Raw genomic sequence first — 17,272 nt, forward strand, 5'->3', positions numbered from 1 at the left:
GCAACCTCCTTCATCTACCCCATGACCAACTTCCTCATTTGTGCAGTGGAGATCATCCTTCTCCCATCCATCATGAGGGTGAAGCCTACTGATGCTGCTGAAAGATGTGGATGTTGCACCGGGGAGAGCCACCATGTGGATGAGAATGAAAAGGATGCGCTTCCTTGCATGGGTTGATCACCCATGCTGGTTGCATCTCAGTGTGCAAGAGTAGAGAAAATGAATTCCAGATCTAGAAAGGGTTGGTTCGTTTTTTGTTGTTTTTTTTTTTTTTCTAAGTCTTTCAGGCCTATTTCTCACGGAGTTTGGCTACCACGGTGCAGTAGCAGGTATTTGGAGTATTCCCTCTCTCTTGCCTTTCTGCTCTTGTCTGTCTACTTATGGCTTTGAGTCATTCCTGTCTGCTCAACATGTGTGACCCACACAAACCCAACAGCATCAGAAATGCAGCTTCTGTCATCTCCTGAGTTATGTGGAGATCTGTTGACATTTAAATACAGTTGTGTGTAAGAAAGAAACCAAAGAATGCTTGAGCCTGGTCAGAGGGTTGCCAAAGGTGGCCCTAGCAGCTAAGGAAGGTGCTATGAGGGAGCAGGCCATCACCTTCCCGGCCTCCCAGCAAGGTTTGCGCTGGCCCAGGGTTTGTTGCTGCACCTGCTGAGGGTGTCCAGATAGCCCGTCCCCACTGTTGGTCTTCATCCCCTCTGCCCCTTCACTCAGCCCCTGATAGGCAAATACTCATTTAAGAGCTTATTGCATGAGTCTCACCTAGTGCTGATGCTGGTTCTGAATAAGGAATCAGAAGTGACAACTCATATGCCTTTTGATGTGTTCTAACTACCAATTCCTGAGGGTTGGTAGTTAAACTTTTCTCACCCCTTACAGGAATTATTTTTCTCTGGTAAGGGGGCGTGGAACCCCATATACTCTTTTTCTTCTCCAAATGTTAGTAATGCTCTTCTCCAGCCGCTGATGAGATCCTGAAAGTACAGACAGGTTCATATTCAGACCAGAGCCTGCTGACTGATTTTGCTACAACAGCTCTTGCTGTTCCCCCTCCTCCCACCTTCTTACTGCCGTCCCTTTTTTGGGGTCTTGTTTTCACATTTCACAAGCCTTCCTTTGACCTGACCCTCCATTTTCTCTGAGCTGCTAGGGTTAATTAGAGATCCTCCTCTTTGGGACCTGCGTAGTCTTCCCATCCCTGACATATTTCAGTGCTCCTCCCATGGCTACAGAGACACTTCCCCAGCCATACCCTGAGATCTATGCTTGCCTGGACCACTTTCTGCCACTGATACTCTCTGTCCTGGCCCTTCCGTGAGGTGTATCTTCTCCATCATGACTTACGTCTGGTAGGATACAGAAGTGACGCGAGATGTGCTCTTTCCTCCCAGGTCCTCCTTCCTCTGCTTGTTCCTTACTCCCACTGGCAGCCAGCCTTTGTCTTGGGCAGGCTGGCTTTTCTTCAGTAACTCTCATCAAGTTACTTTCCTGTTTATTTTTCCCCACCATTTCACTGCAACCTGTTTTCCTTCCTCTTATTCATGACATGGTTTGGTTTGGTCTGGTTCTGGTTTCTCATTTTGACCCTGGTTAATGGCAGCACACAGCAGCCTAAATTCTGAGCCCCAGTGCTGAATGAGGGTCAGGCCAGAGGTCCACCAGCCCTGCCCCTGGCTGTGGCCGGGGGGGACATCCATGGAGAGTGCATGAAAAGGCAGGTGCGAGTAGTGCCAGGCACTGAGGGGATGCGATGCGCTGGAGGGGCTGTGATTTAGAGCCCTCCGTAAGCTTTGGCGGCCTCTGGAGCAGCACCATTTTGGTTGAGTTACTGCCATTTTAGACGAATGGAGAGCCCGCTTCTCATTTGGAGAGATTTAGTGCAGCTCCGCGTTGACTGCTGCAGCTCAGCCAAACCCCTTAGTATGGAGACTTTTAATTATAGGAGAAGCCATGTCTCGTCCCTTCTGAGGCTGGTTAGCTCAGAGTCCCCTGCCATGAGAAACATGGATGGTTTGAGACGTGGTGCTGCTGACACTGGATGTCCCCTCTCCGACTGCAGTATTTGTCCCTTTTCCCCACTGGTAAACCTGGGAATTCAGTCTGCTTACAGCTCTAAAGGACTGGTGCCTGAAAATACGGCAACCGTTTAGTTGTCCGTTGCTGTTTCAACTGTGTGCCCAAGTATAAGTAACGAGTTATTGAGCTAATTTAGTTTTATACCAAAGAAGTGATTTTCCTCCTGCAAATCAGGAAGGCTATTTAACGCAATGTAATTGACTTCAGCTGTAAGATTCAATATACTTATCTAGGATTACGGTTCAATAAAGTCTAATTGCGCTGAGAGCAACAGGAATTGTAGAAACACACGGGGACTGTTTCCTGCCTTTCCCGCGGGCGAGCCGGCTTGGCTGGCTTCTGATCCTTATGGCTTGGGCTGTGCTGCTGCTTGACCTGCGTGTTGGCAGGAGCAGCCTGAGGTGGCACCGTGTGGCGTGGGGAGGTGAAGCCGAGCGGCTGAAACCATGGGTAGCCTTCTTCAGTCGGTTTTACATGAGCGACTCTGCCATTTCAGCGTGCCCTGCCGGTGTCAGGCTGGGGGAGCAGGAAGTCAGCTGTGTCTGGTTTCATTATGATGGTGATGATAATAGGATCCACAAGGTATATGAGATTAAAAGCCCTATAACGTTGCAGGCCAAATCGTGCAGAGAACAAAACCTGAAAACAGTTCAGTGCCTAAACATCCTTTTGTCTTGCCTCACCCAGTATAGAAATAAATACGGGGAAACAAATATTTATGCAGAACTTCCTCTCAGTATTTACCAAGTAGGAAGCTGTGTTAAGCCAATTTCTACATAGAAAAGTTTGCTGGCCATCATGCATTGGCTGTTATAACTGTGCGCTGTAATTGTGGAGAATGTTTTTTGCCCAGTATTCATTCGTTAATGAGTTTTTCATCAGCCACTGAACAAATGGGAAAGCGTTAGACTGAATTTTTTGCTTGCAGAGCTTCAGGGAGAAGTACAGGCTTTTTCAGTGGGACGAGGACAATAGCACAGGTAATGAGTAATTTGGGATGGTGGCTGAACAGACAGCGTGGCAAGTGTCCTTGTCACACTCTGAGCCACAAACTTAGTTATTCTTTCTTCATAGAGGTATGTCCCAAACCTCAGTCCTTGATCCAAACATGAGCTTATGTCATTAGAAGTGCTTACCTACCACCATGCTTATTTTCTGCATTATTTCTTCTGAGTATTAATTCTCCTGTTGCAAGCAGGACAGGAAAAATACACTTTCAGACCAAACCAACAGATTCATCTGGTTCTGGTACACTGACTTCATAAGCACTAAAATATCTAACATAGCTTGGTACGGCATGTGCTGTACCAATCATTCTCTGTGCAACTGCCTATTTTTTACATCATTTTAAACAAAAGCCAGGACTACAGAGAGTAATAAAACAAGATAATCAAGAAAGAGTAGGCAGGTTTTGTGGTATGAGTTAAAGACAAAAAAACCCCCAAGCAAACCTCGAAAAGCCATGAGAATTGGAAAGAGAGACCCTTTCACTTGGCAAAGTTAAGCTCTAATTACTGGGTGCAGAGAGCATTGTTCTTACAGGAACGAGGGCTGAGCGTGGATCGTGCTGGACGTCCCTGAAGCTGGCATAGCCACAGTTTAAAAGCAGAGAAGGGGGCTTGCTAAGAAAATAATTCTTTGTTCTAGTTACGGAGTTTGCTTTGACTCTGGCCTAACACATGCTGGTTCTTGCTACTGCTTTAGTTGATAATTAGCTGGGATGGTGGCAATAGTGATATTAAACTTCTGCTTTCAGCTGGCATGAAACTGAAGAAGAAATTCATGTAGTGCCTAAGTTTTCTGTTTGTGTTGAGCTGTATGGGAGAACTAGATAGACATTCAAAATACAATCTTTGCTGTTTCAGTTAACTTTCTTTATGAGGTGATGAACCCTGTTTCGCTTTGTTTCCCATGCCTTTATTTTTTACATCGTGGCATCCAAGAGTTCGTGCAAAATTAACTAAAAAGCAAATACAAGTGGCACTTCGAATTTTGCCCGCTTAGCTTGCATCAAAACAGTAATATACATTTGTACACGACCTGCTGGTGTGCAGCGCCAGACGGCAAATGGTTTGTTAGTGTTGGCAATGCTGTCATGAAGCCAGATAACGATTCTTTCACTTGCTGGCTTGAGAGTGCAAAGTGCTTTTAATTCCCATTCAGTTTTTCTCTGCTTCCTCTTGTCTTTATATTGCTGCCCTTGTACCTTGGAATAATAAAACTTCAAAGCGTTCAGAAAAGTCGCAGTCAAAAGCATGCATTATCCTAGGTCAGGCAGATAAAACCAGTGCTGAGTGCACTCTCTTCTGAAATCTGACCAAAATAGTGTTTCTCCTCATGTTTTGGGAGTGTGGCTGTATGTTTCTGTCTAAAATAGCTGAAGTAGGTCTAAGTGTTGTTCAGAAAAATTCAAAATTCCCCCAAAATGTTGCAAGTTTGATGATACTCACTGGATTCTGTGCTGAACAGAGTATGCTTCTGGACGTTATTTCTAAGTCACAGTTGAGATGACATCTTGTTTAGTATTGTCATAGGTTTGTTTTGTAAGCGTAGCTCTGCAGTTGTTTCTTGTTTCAGAAGAGCTGTGTAAATTGCTTGCATGAAGATATTTTTGTCATTGAAATGCAAGACTTTCATTTAAATCCACCTCTGCCCTATTCAAAGGAGACAGCGTACAATATTTTGCAGATACCTCTAAGTATTAGTTTCATGTCCAACTATCCGCTGCAGTTAGAGAAATAAAATCTGATGTTAACTTCAGCCAGTAAATAATTTTCTTTTCCTTTTTTATGCCATTTGTTTCATCATTTCTTCTCCACAGCTTTGGATTCTGTCTGTCTCCTTGTTTTAAAATCTACCATTGTGTTAGTGGCCGTACTTAGTATTTAAATGGGTCTTCCTCCGTCTTCTCCAAAGTATATCGAGGTTCTCCTCCTACCTCCATGCCTTGTTTTTAAGAATTACTAGCATGTTGTGTAATCCATGAGTTACTGATAAAAGCTGACAGTTGTGCCTCCTGCAGCGCTGTTGATGCACTCCAGCTGCTGGTGTGTGCTCAGTCTGCAGCGCCAGGCTGGAGTTACTGCCAGGCAATACACAAAAATTGGGCATCGCGTCAACTGCACAGTACTGGTGGTTTCACTCTACAGGCAAAGGCTAATATAGACATGGCCATAAATTTCTCACCCATCCAGGGACATACTTCTAGTAAGACCATGTATCCACTGTTAAATGTCGATATTAAATGTTCCGAATATTGTCCCCTTAATCTGTAAATTATTGCTCCATTTAACAGGGCTCTGCTCAGTTCCAGCCCTGACACCAGGGTGGTACCTGTTGAGGCTGGTGCTCCTGCCCCAGTCATCTCCTCTCCATTTTCACGCTAATGGAGTAGCCTAATCCTCGTTTTGTTAAAGTCTCATACCTGTTTGTCCCTTTGCTTTCCTTTTTTCTTTTCTTTTCTCTTCCCGCCCCCTCCCCGCCCCCCCCCCCCCCCCCAATGATTTTGCTATTCCAGGGCAGCTTCCCTGGCAGAAGCACCACAGTGCGGCTGTCTAGCATCACCCTTATCCTGCTAGTAGCAACCACCCTGTTTTGCGTCACCTTTTCTTCAGAAAACACCACTAGAGGCAGTTGCAGCTTCACTTGATCTTTCCCTGTTTAGAAGATGTGAAAATACTTAATGAATCATTTTGGGGAGGTGTGACCTGAGGGATGCAGACGCGTGGGAGTATTTGTTTGTTTGTTGAAAGAATCAGGAGGGGATTCACTCCATTATCCGAGTACTGGTATCACAAGGCAAGAAATCAGCGTGCTTTGAAGTTTCACTGAACCTTAATTCTTCTCCTATCTGTCTCTTCCTAGAAGGAACTTCATTTTGTAGAAATGCAGGAAGAGGGGAGAAAAACCACTCTTAAATTCCCAAGATTTCCTCTGGGGGAGAAATCCCATAGGGGAAGGAGGGAACTCTTCTAATAATCTTTGCTACATTTAATCCCAGGAAAATGCAGTGAAATCAGTGCTTTCACTGAGAGTTGGCAGCGTATTTTTTCCATAACAAGACCTGGTTTTAGTTTCTTTGTACTTCAGCCTGTGCCGAGTTGACTGAGGAGAGCAAAATCTGTTTTTGACAGATGTTTCCCATGATCTGGCAAATACAAATACTCCTGCGAGATGGCAGGTGGCTTGTTTACATAAGAAATGTGTTGGGTTTTTTAATTAAAAAAATACACACAAAAAACCCTAAAAAACAAAAAATCCCACACAAACACAAAGCAGCAATCAGATCAGTCATTCTGATCAAGGCAGTGTCAATTATTAGGCTGTAAAGGGAACTGATGACTCAACTTAGGCACAGTGCTGCGGCGGTCTCCGATTTTCGGTTTCATAACAGCTTCTTTTCAGGAATGGTTTTCATTCATATGCGACACTTAAGCGTCTCTCTGGGAGCGTGTATCATTTTGTGATCGGGATGTGAGAGACCGGCGTCAGCATGCTGTGAGCAGAATTTGGGAGGCATCCCATACCTCAGTGGGATGCCCGGTGGGAGAGGGGTCCGCTAACCCATCGCATCGTGCGCCCGGACCACACCCGCACACCACCGGTGTTGTCAGTCACCATGTTCAATTGATAGATAAGTTCGCATCAATAAAGTTGAGAAGCACTTTTATTCAGAAAGCGAAATGTTTTGATCGGATCCCATGCTTAGTAATTCCAGCGAGCGCACTTGTTGAAACGGGTGAGTCAGAAATGGAAATGCAAAGCATTTCTCTGAACGGTGGCCGGAAATTAGCTCTGAAAACTGAAACAAAGCCCAGACCGCATTTTTATCTATTTACTTAACAATTTGAGATCTGTGAAAATCCCTTTTTCTTTGGGAGGCATTTTGAGTCCTCTCTTGTAGTACCGGTGCAGTCCTTAGGCTGGATGATGAACCACATCAGGACTGTCTGACGTGTCTTAATTTTTTAGTTTAAAAAAAAGTTGAGTTCCCTGTACATGGCTTCATTGCCTGTGGTGCTGCCTGATTCTGCCATGGTGTGTGGTAGAGGTTAGTGCAAGTATTAGGCAGGGTGGGATGTTGCAGTATTTGAGGTTGTGTAATACTGAGGAAGAAATCCAGGGAAATTGAGTGGAGTCACTCAGCTGCTTATTACCCGATGCATAGGTTATAATATAAATATATATATATATATATCTCTATGGCACATGGGGCTACCTGACTGCTCCGGCACCAGGCACTCATTGGTTTGCAGCTGGCTGCTCCCCAGCTTAGCATGGAGAGGCCATGGTGGTGCCAGCCCCTCAGTTTGTAAGGACGTAGCCCTCTGTCCATGGAGAGAGAGCAGACAGGGGACATGAGCGTTTTGATCTTAGTAGACTTGGTCTTGCTGCAAAAAAACTTAGAAATGAGCAAATCAGGTGGTAGATAGCAGCATTCTGGTCCTCATGCTGCATCAAAGAGAGCCAGTGATGTGTTCAAAGATTTCTGTGACAACTGTATACTATTATGCTGTATCTGCTGTATACTGTATACTGTCTGCTGGTATCTGAGCACCTGCTGCTCATCCTTGAGAGTGTCTGAATGCTTTGGACTCGTTGCATGGCCTTGGACAGCATAGGGACCGCTTTGCTGGAAGCTGTGGTGTGATCTGAGGCCCACAAATGTAAATCACAGTGGAGAAGGACAAAGAATGCGTGTGTTTAAGGGACTTGCAATTCCCATGGCAAGGCTGGTGAAGTAGTGCTCATTTCAAAGAGAAGACAGTCTGGGTGATTTTTCTTAATTACTGTTTACCTAAATAAATAAATAATGCATATTCATGGCTTTAGCTAAAGTAACTCGTGTTGCAATGTTTACCTCTCCCAAGGATAATTATTAAGGTGGGGTGCGGGGTACAGCGATTAGTAATAAAACATTTGGACAAGATTACAGAACGTTCTGATTGGAATAGTAAGTATTGTGCTAGAAGTAAAAGCAAATGCAAAGAGCTGTCTTGAATTTTTTTAAAAAACGTTATGCTATCCAAAGAAACACGCTGAACAGAAGCAGTTTGGGTGAAGGAGCTGCGGTCTTGGAGCTCTTCAATATCACAAGGAGATTTGCTCAGTGTAAAGTTCGATTTGTTGGTAGGTTCTCCTTCAATTCCGGTCTGGAAAAAAACATTAATATTGGCATTCACACAGATCGGCGTGGCAGTAATACTTGCCAGCACCGTTCCGAGGCTGGCGTGCATTGATTCTTAAACGGAGTGGCGCAGGGTGTTTCACCTGTTTATATCAGTAGTAAATAAACCCTTCATTTGTGTTGTGGACCTCACCCCTCAGACACACACCCCACACATACCCCCTCCATTTCATACAGTTCTTTGAATGAAGTTCTTTGCTCAGCTGAGAGTTTGAAATTTGGACCCATCCTTTCATGTCTTTTGGCTAAGGTTCCTTACCTGGTTAATAGTTCAAAGAGAGCCAGTGATGTGTTCAAAGATTTCTGTGACAACTGTATACTATTATGCTGGATAATTAGAAAAAAATCCCATAATGGTAGTTCAGTGCAGTAAACGCAGATTGGTCTTTCAGTTTAACATGCGGTAATAAGAGAACTGAGCCTTGGACAAGAGAGCTGCTGCTTAACCCTGTGCAGATGAAGCTTGCAGGCATGGTGGAGCTGGTCTGCCCCATAGCCTAGTCCAGCTCTTTTGGACTGGCAGAGGAGTGTGATCGAACAATGCAGTGTGTCTGCCCTTTCGCAGCAAGTTGGCGATGAAAAAGAGAATAGAAGATGAGCAGAAAGTAGTTAGGAGCACCAGAGTAGCCTGTGGGAGCCGTAGCCTCGGAGCTCCTGGTGCAAACGGGGTGGGCTCTCCTTGCTCAACGAGGTGTCTCTCAGCCAGTCTTAGAGCAGCAAGCTGCTGTCCTCTCCAAGCCATTCTGTAACTCGGATGACTTTTGGGGATGAAAGCTTCCAGACCTCCTCCTCTAGACTAAATTGTTCCCTTCTACGGTAGCATCAGAAGTGCTGGGGACACGTGCCAGCACCAAGCACGCTCGGCATGCTGCTGGCACGTGCCCCCTGGATACGCTCTCATCTAGAAACCGAAAAGCGGCTTTTCTTTGACTGGAAGTGCGGTCTGACTGTTAGATGCAGTGGAGTCTTTGCATGTGTCTGTCACTAGTGGAAGTCCCTGGCTGCGCTCTGAAACGGAGCAAGATGTCGAGGAACAAGCACTGGTGGATGGGCTCCTTGTTCCCAGCACAGGTGGTGGGAATGCCCAGTTGACTTTAGTCCTTGCAAGGCAGCGCTGCAGCTGCTTCTGGCTGATGAATTTCCTTGACCGCATTTTCTTTCTCTGCTTCAGTAGGTCAGCCTTTTCCGACTGCTGAACTGCCTGTGCTGCAGGGTCTGTGAGTGGTGTCAGTGCCCCAGAAGACAAGGGTGCTAATGGTGGGACAAGGCATTCTGTTGGTCCATCTCTCCTGCAGCAGGGGGTGTGCTATAAGCATGGTGCATTTTCCCCATTGAAAAAATCTTCCTGGGTTTGCCTCAGAAAGATTTCTCTGAAACAGGAATATCCCTGTCCACTTCACCTTTTTTTTTTTTATAAAAGTTTGTGAGAGTTTTGTCCACACACCTCCCACTGAAGCCAGCAGCAATGAGGCAGCCAGACCTTCATGCAGTGCTTTGCAGGTTGAGAAGGCGCTGCACACACCGAGTGCACAGCACAGTAAACCCGGTATCAGCTTGCAACTAATTATCTGTGTATAAAAATTCCCCTGCTCGCTGTTTTGCCGTTAGAGGCTTGCTGGTAAGATTTATGACTCTGGCTAAAATGAAGTACCATTTCCTTTTTCTCATCATTACTGTGCATGGTCTCTCTGGCTTTTCTTGTTAAACAGACTTGAGTTCACCCAACAGGGAACGTATTTTTGAGGCTCTTTCCCATCACGATTTTGCCTTTCTCTTTTTCTGTTTGTTATGACCAGTGAAGATAACCCACAGAACATTTTCAGGTCTTTCAACTTTCCCCTGCTTGGTGTGAGGGTGAAGACAGAGAAGCTGAGGGGCAGCTCTTTCACGTGAGACAGCACTGGCCCACTCTCAGCCCCACCACAGCTTGTGCAGGCTCGTGGTAGACACGTACCTCCATCAGCATGGTCCCTCTCTTCATAGTGTGATGCGCAACTGTTGCATTCAGCATTTGTATGAGGTAAAGAATGATTCCTTCACTTCACGCTAGAACACAGGGGACCAGCTGCAGAGCTCAGAGGAAGGCTGTGTTTCTCCTGCCCTTGTGTTGTGTGTGTATGTCCTCATTTCACAGGCTGAATGAAATGAGACCACTGACCGAACTTTCTGAACTGGCAGATGCAATGCTGACTTCACCCTGATCTGAAATCACCTGAAATCTAGTTTGTCTGATGTTGTGAGACAGTAGGGTTTCTTCTGACTACAGAGAAGAAAAGGGAGCAATGTTGAGCTGCTGCCATCTCTCCCAGTTGCAGTTAGATATAGTTATTTTTGTATTAGAGCTTGGGAGAAAACCGGTAGAGATGCCAGATAAACCTTCCCAAAACAAACATTTGTGTTAATACTTAAATATTGTTCATCTTTTGCAGCATTTACTTATCTGTTTCCCACATGCTGAACCTTATGGGGAGTTTTTGTAGTTGACTGTGGCCCGTTCTTTCATTCTGTATGTTAGCTGTTTTCTCGATTTCCGTTTTCTAAAATAAATTGGCAGTAAAAGCCTGACTCTGATAATCACACAATGTGGGAGCATCCTTTTGGCAGGGCAGGCGTGCATTCTTGTGGTTCATGTGTGTTGGAGCAGGAGTCCCCGAGCATAAACCCAGTGAGCTGCATCATTTCATGGTCCCTTGGGAAGCATCCTTACCTGAGAGACCCAGCGCTGGCTAGTATGGTAGGGTCTTCCAAAATGCCAGGCTCAGGGACAGCAATTTCATTCTCGTCACTGAACCATCTTACTTTCTCCTGTTTGTGTGTGCATTAACCAAAATCTCCAGTCCTTAAGGAGAAATAAGCCAGATATCTGAATTTTCATCAGATCTGACACAAAGTGTTAGGCTGTGACTTTTGCTGTATATTGGTTTTACTGCATGGGGCATAAATACTCGTCTGGTGTCATTCAATAATGCTGTGTAGGGGTCCTTCTCACACCATATATTAACTTCCCTTTTACACATGGCCATTCTTTCACGAGTCATGCCACCGAGATAAAATATTTTCAACAGTGATTTTATTTTGAGTGTATTCCAATGATGAAGTCATTCAGATTTTACATAAAAAGATTTACAAGTTCCTGCGGTGATGCTCTTGAACTACAGTCTCCTGCTTCTCCTAGCCCAGCCCGGTTGATATGTCACAGAGTTAACTGCAACCAGAGGACAAGAGGGGGTGGAAAATTCCCCCCATGCACATCCCCCACCTCCTCTGAGGGTTTTCCATTTAAGCCCAGTTGGTGGGGAAAATCCAGTTTGCAGACCCTGGAGTGCATCCCCAGCCACTGCTTCCCTGCTGCTTCTCCTGATGACTTCAGTTGTGGTTTCTAGCCAGACTGATTCCTCGTGTGGTTTTACCATTACCTGAACAACTGTCTGTGTCCACAGACTTGACACAGCTCACCCAGATAGGGACACACGGCAGAGCCAGTCCTCACAGTTCTGGGCACATAACCCCCCTACTTCTGGTCCACACCTCCTCAGTTGTGGTGGTCTTCCGCATCCCACCTCTGGGCACCAGGGAAGAAGCTGCTGTGCCCTTCGGACTCTTGGTTTTGGCTGCCCCTGGCCAAACGTTGCATGTGAGCACAAGCAGGAGTGATGGATTAGCATGTTCCTTCCCTTTGGAAGAACCGAGCAAGTTACTAGGGGGAAATTAAATGCACTGATAGTGAAGCAGGCCATGCATCTTTTCTGACATAGGTATTAATATCATCATGGGTTTAATTTATGGATTTCAGGGAGAGATCCTGCACTAGATGTTAGGAGCACTGCAAATGCCTTCTCAGCCTCAGGCGATCCTTCAAGCAGTTGCAAGCTACAAATGTTCCAATGAAGCTGTTTCAACCAGAAAGAAATATTGTTCAGCTTCACTTAGAAAGACACAAAACGTAAAGAAAACACCGTTGCTAATCTGTGATGGTATTGCATGTAACAGGCTGGGATCCTTGACTTCACTGGGACTAAGTTGTGTGCACATCTGTGTAAGAAGCATTGCACTCCACTAAGGTGTCACTTCAGAAAACACCGGCTCTGTTTGCACTTCTGTGCTCACTTCTCCCTACTCACCGGTGTGCAGCCTTCCTTAAATATTTTTTTTCTCCTGTTCACATCTGTGAGCAGCTCACCAACTCATCGTGTAGGTTCATTTTACTTAGCACTAATTTTATGCACCGATTGTGGACATTTGTGTGTTTACAAACCCCACTGTATATTTGTTACTCACCTCCCTCACTGGCTGCCCAGCTTCTCTGGTTTTCTTGAGCATGATAACATGAGTTTCTGTGCCTGAAAGAACTTTCATGCCAGATGGAGTAATATCCAAGTACATTCATCGTGCTTTTCTCAAATCATCTTTCTTGGTTTGTTCATTGCAAACTGAAGAACTTACCAGTTTTCCTCCTCTTAAGCATCGAAGCTCATGTTATTTTACATTAACAATAAAACCTCTCTTTGAAATGCACCCTCTGTATAACAGAAATCCAAGCTGGAAAGTGTTTTCTTGAAGTAAATACTTTTTTAGTTTCATGCTTTCTTCTGCCAGTTGCGGTGTCTGGTGTGTCTTCCTTTGCATTCTTCAGTGCTGATTTGAGCTGCCAAGCAGTACTGGAAGCCCTCAGAAAGAGGGGGAAAAAGGTAACCTGGTTCAAAAAATGCAAGAGGTAGTTAACATAAGTTAAAAAACAAAACAAAAACCCTTAGCGTGTCCCATCTGAAGTATTGTTCTTTTTCTAGCTTTCTCTGCAGCTGTGAAGGCAGATGCTTCTTTTTAAAATAATGATAAGGTTTCCTTGCACCCCCCATGATGGCAGGAGCTAGATCTTCGTGTTGACATAGAACAATGATTTTGTGGCCTCTCATGATCCTGTAACTGATTGCCTACATATGCAGGTCTGTGCTGAGAGCTGAGACCTTGGTATGAGCAAACCTTGCAGCAGAGAGTGCGTCTTCCCCTGCCTAGGATCAAGCACTTTCCATGCCATAAACCTGGCCAGTCAGCATGTTAAAATGCTGAAACTCCTCTTCAGTAGATGCACCATTGGCTCTTCATTTCATATTAGCTCAGTTTTTTCATGTATTCCTTGTAAATTTACAGCTGTAGCAACAGTTTTGCTTTTAATAATTTGCCTGTTTCAGAAGGCAAATTCTTTTTATCAAATGGAAAGCATGAAGAAGCCCTCATGTTGAGCGTAGGCGGGGGTTAGGTTTCATTCTACCCTAAGCTGACCCCCGGGCAGAGAGATTCCTGCTTTCGTGTTTTAGATCATGTGTAAAACCTGATGCTGGCTGGATCATCCTGTGTAGGGCAAGAATATCTGGGGAACATGGGTCGAGATAGAGAGTGAGACGTTTGCAGAAGGGAATGAAATGTTTGGGATGCAGCCTTACGCTTTCTACAGCAGTGAACATCAATCACACTGTCTCAGAAAAGCACAGCACTGAAAGTCTTCCTCCAGCCCCCCTTTTTTTCTTGTTCCCCTGTTCCCCACTTCTGTTTATTCTCCTTTCCTTCTGATACACAGTGGCAAGTGCAATTTGAGCTCAAAAACCTAACCTGTCCTTGAAAACACAGAGCCTTCCCTCCTCTTATTTCTTTGACCATTGAGTAAACAGCAGTTATTTTTGTTCTACCAGTGATTTATGACTGAACAGATTTGGAGATTATTTTTTTCCTTTCATAGGCAATTTAGATAATGCGTATTTGTGACCATAAATATTTGGTCCTCTTACAGTCTGTCAATGAATGTTATGCCGAGTTGGAGAAAATTATATAAATTGAAGAGACACAAGCGTTGTGTTCCTAGCATAGCCTCATGATTCTTTTGAAGTACCCATGCAGGTAATCTTTAAAGGTAGCAGTATTTTGAGCATCTGTTGGTAAATCATCTAGGAGGATTCCATCCAGAAGAAACTACTTGTTGTCATGTTCTCTACAAGGCTTGGAATAAAGTGCTGCAGCATCAGTGCTCTGAAAGTATTGAACTTTTTTTACCAGGGACCGCATACTTACAAAAAACCGACAACCAAACCTCTTTCATTTGCACTGATTTGTGTTTTTGGTGGTTTTTTTTTTACTTTCTAATGGAGGCAGTAGACATTTCTTGAGAAACTAGAATATTTTACTGAAGAGTAAGTTTTTTGCAAGTTTCAGAAATTAATAGTAGTTTTAAGAAAAATAATCTAAACTTCTGGGTTTTATACTCTTTCCTTCACCTCCCTCTTCATCTAACTTCAACTTTTGGTGATTCTGCAGATGCAGCCCTTACAGTGATCCTGGGAAGACAGGTACATGCCACTGCTTGTACTGCTGCCGTCCCCTTCTGTTCAAAAGAAAATCATTTTCCTTTCCACTCCCAATTGCCAGTTTTATCCCAGTAAATAGTAGTTAAGCGTTCAAATGTATTTTTCCAGGAAAACAGTAAAGTGTTGGGCACTGGCGGCTTGAAAACCCCTGTAACTAAAAACAAATTACTTCTCCTTCCACAAGTATTTCCTTCCCACCCTCCTCCCCAACCACTTCAGAGCGTGACCGCTTCCTTGACAGACGGGGGAAGCCTTTCTGGAGTCAGCTGGGACTGTGCGCTGGGGGGGATCTGGGCTGTATGGGGATGCCGGGACTCGGGCGCTGGCAGGTTCACCCCCTCTCGCAGCCCCCTTCCCTGTCCCAGCGTACCCCCCTCCGCAGGCTGCGCCCCAGGCCCCTGCACACAGCGGATTTGCCGTGGGCACACAACCATTTTGCTCCCTCTCCGCTTTCCTCTGGCCACAGACTAGTGCGACAGGCAGCTTTGCTTCGCAGAGGACGCACCTTGCACTGACCCGGGGATACCCAACTAGGCTGATGGTGTTTCTTCTCTGAAGCTCCCCAGAATAAAGCAGAAACAGGGGAATAAATTTGATGTTTCTAACTTAAATTCCTTGATAAAATCAAAGTGAAGCTTTGGCAAAACCCAGTATTAATTGTTATTTAAAGTCCGTTAGATTGTTTTGCTAGTTTTGTTGGAACACGTCTGTGGTGCGATGTGCAGTTTCATAGAACCACAGAATGGTTTAGGTTGAGCTTTAAAGCTCATCTGGTCCAACCCCTTGCCACGCGCAGGGACACCTTCCACCAGGCCAGGTTGCCCAAACCCCGTCCAGCCTGGCCCTGAGCACTCCCAGGGATGGGGCAGCCACAGCTGCTCTGGGCAGCCTGTGCCAGTGCCTCCCCAGCCTCACGGTGAAGGATTTCTCAGTGCGTGTGCACGTACCTGTGGTATGGTCTGGTAGAATAATCACAGAAGTGTTGGTTTATCTGTGACGTATTCTTCTCAGGGGCCTCGTATGTCTAGGTGCTATATGAATGCAAGAAAAGCAGTCTTTGTTGTAAGGTGTCTGCGGCTTCAAAGAGATAGGAGGTATGAAATGGGAATAGTGTAATTGTCATGTTTAACACGAAGACCTTCTGTGTTTTAAAAAAAGGCCCCTAAACTGGTTTTAGAATTAAAGGAGGAGGTGGGGAATAAGAGGGGTTTTGTGAAGATTCAATGCTTGGATTTTTTAATGCCTGCCTTTATTTTATTTTAGGTTGCTATTGACTGAGTTGCCAGAACATTGCTCCACAAAGCTTTGGAGGGCCACTTCTTAATGGATTGCTGCAGCCTCTTAATTTCTCCATTGATCCTGTTCCCTGCATCGTGAGAACATTTTAGCCAGCACAGAACCTAGAAAAGTTACATGTAAGTCATGATTCAAATTCCTTTCTATTTAAAGAAAAAGAAAGAAAGAAAGAAAAAAAGGTCTTGGAGAGGCAAGGTGGAGGCAGTAAACATCATACTTCAGAAAAATACTGTAAAAGCTGTAATTCAACAGCAAACAACAGGTGGTGAATAAATTGTTATTGAATAGTTACTTGCTTTTTTTAACCTAAATCTTGATTGTCATTTTGAAGGCTTTTCTAAGTGTTCTGCTAGCATAGTAAACCATACCAAAAAGTACTTAAAACACGTCTCTGCATGCTATCCCCCTAACTATGCTTTGGTTTTCTCCACAACTGGGAAAGTGTGCGTGCACTTATCTCGGTGTGCTGTGCCGAAGCCGCATGTGCTCTGTGTGAGTTTGGAGGCCATCCTTTGCTCAGCAGGACTGCAGGCATCCCTGTATTTTTCCCATCATAAAACCCATATCCTCCTTCGGGGTTTCCAGAATACTTCCCTTGGAGGAGCCCTGGTGCTGCTTTTCCTTTCAGCCTGCTGCCCCAAAAGGCTCTTTAAGCATCAGCTTAAAAATTTAGCTGCTCCACCTGGCTCTAGGAGGGTGGAGGAAGCTGTACACAGATTTGCTAGGGACAAAGGGGAGCTGCAGTCTCCTTCCTATCTTCTCAGTCTGGGTAGTAGTTCCTGGTGAGTGTTGCATGCTTTGATTTTTCCTCCCAAATGCACACATTTCGTCCCCTGTCGTGGTTAAGTTCTCCTCTAAAACGTCACATGGCATCAGCCTGGCATGGAATCGGAGGGCTGTTCTAGAGGGGAGAAATTGGTTTGACCATTTTTTTACTTTTCGGCGGTTCTAACCCTAATTCTGGGGTGGATCTGCAGGTGGAGAAACCTCTGGACCATTACAAGGATGGCATGGATGTGGTGGTCTGTGCTGTCCAGAGGGTGGGACATCCCAGAGCTGCGAATTCTGAAAAAAGGCTTGAGCACAATTTTATTCCATTCCTTTTTAAAATAAAGCCAAATCTCATCATGGTTGGGAGGTTTTTATCATTCAGATAGTGGTGTAGAGCAGCTTGGCAAAAGGCTGCCTGAGCCAGAGATAATACAAAATTGTGGTTCGCAGTGTGGTACTATGCATGTCCTGCCCCTGTTCGTTCACTGCAGTAACAAATCCATATGACACATTTTAATGATTAAATCAGGACAGGGCAGTGAAGCCAACCACAGCGCTCATCACTGGGCAATTTTTCTTG

The 17,272-nt window shown here is 44.9% G+C and overlaps 1 protein-coding gene across 5 annotated transcripts in view; it reads left to right on the forward strand.

Moving 5' to 3' along the window:
• Nucleotides 1–17,272, forward strand: part of BACH2 (BTB domain and CNC homolog 2) — a 196,863-nt gene that overhangs the window by 91,066 nt on the left and 88,525 nt on the right. For all 5 annotated transcript variants that reach the window (XM_055713240.1, XM_055713243.1, XM_055713241.1 and 2 more), the window contains one exon: nt 15,889–16,040. The gene's annotated coding sequence lies outside the window, so the exon portion shown is untranslated. The remainder of the gene's footprint in view (nt 1–15,888; nt 16,041–17,272) is intronic.

The sequence above is a fragment of the Falco cherrug genome, chromosome 6 (genome assembly GCF_023634085.1).
Source record: "Falco cherrug isolate bFalChe1 chromosome 6, bFalChe1.pri, whole genome shotgun sequence".
Lineage (NCBI taxonomy): Eukaryota > Metazoa > Chordata > Aves > Falconiformes > Falconidae > Falco > Falco cherrug.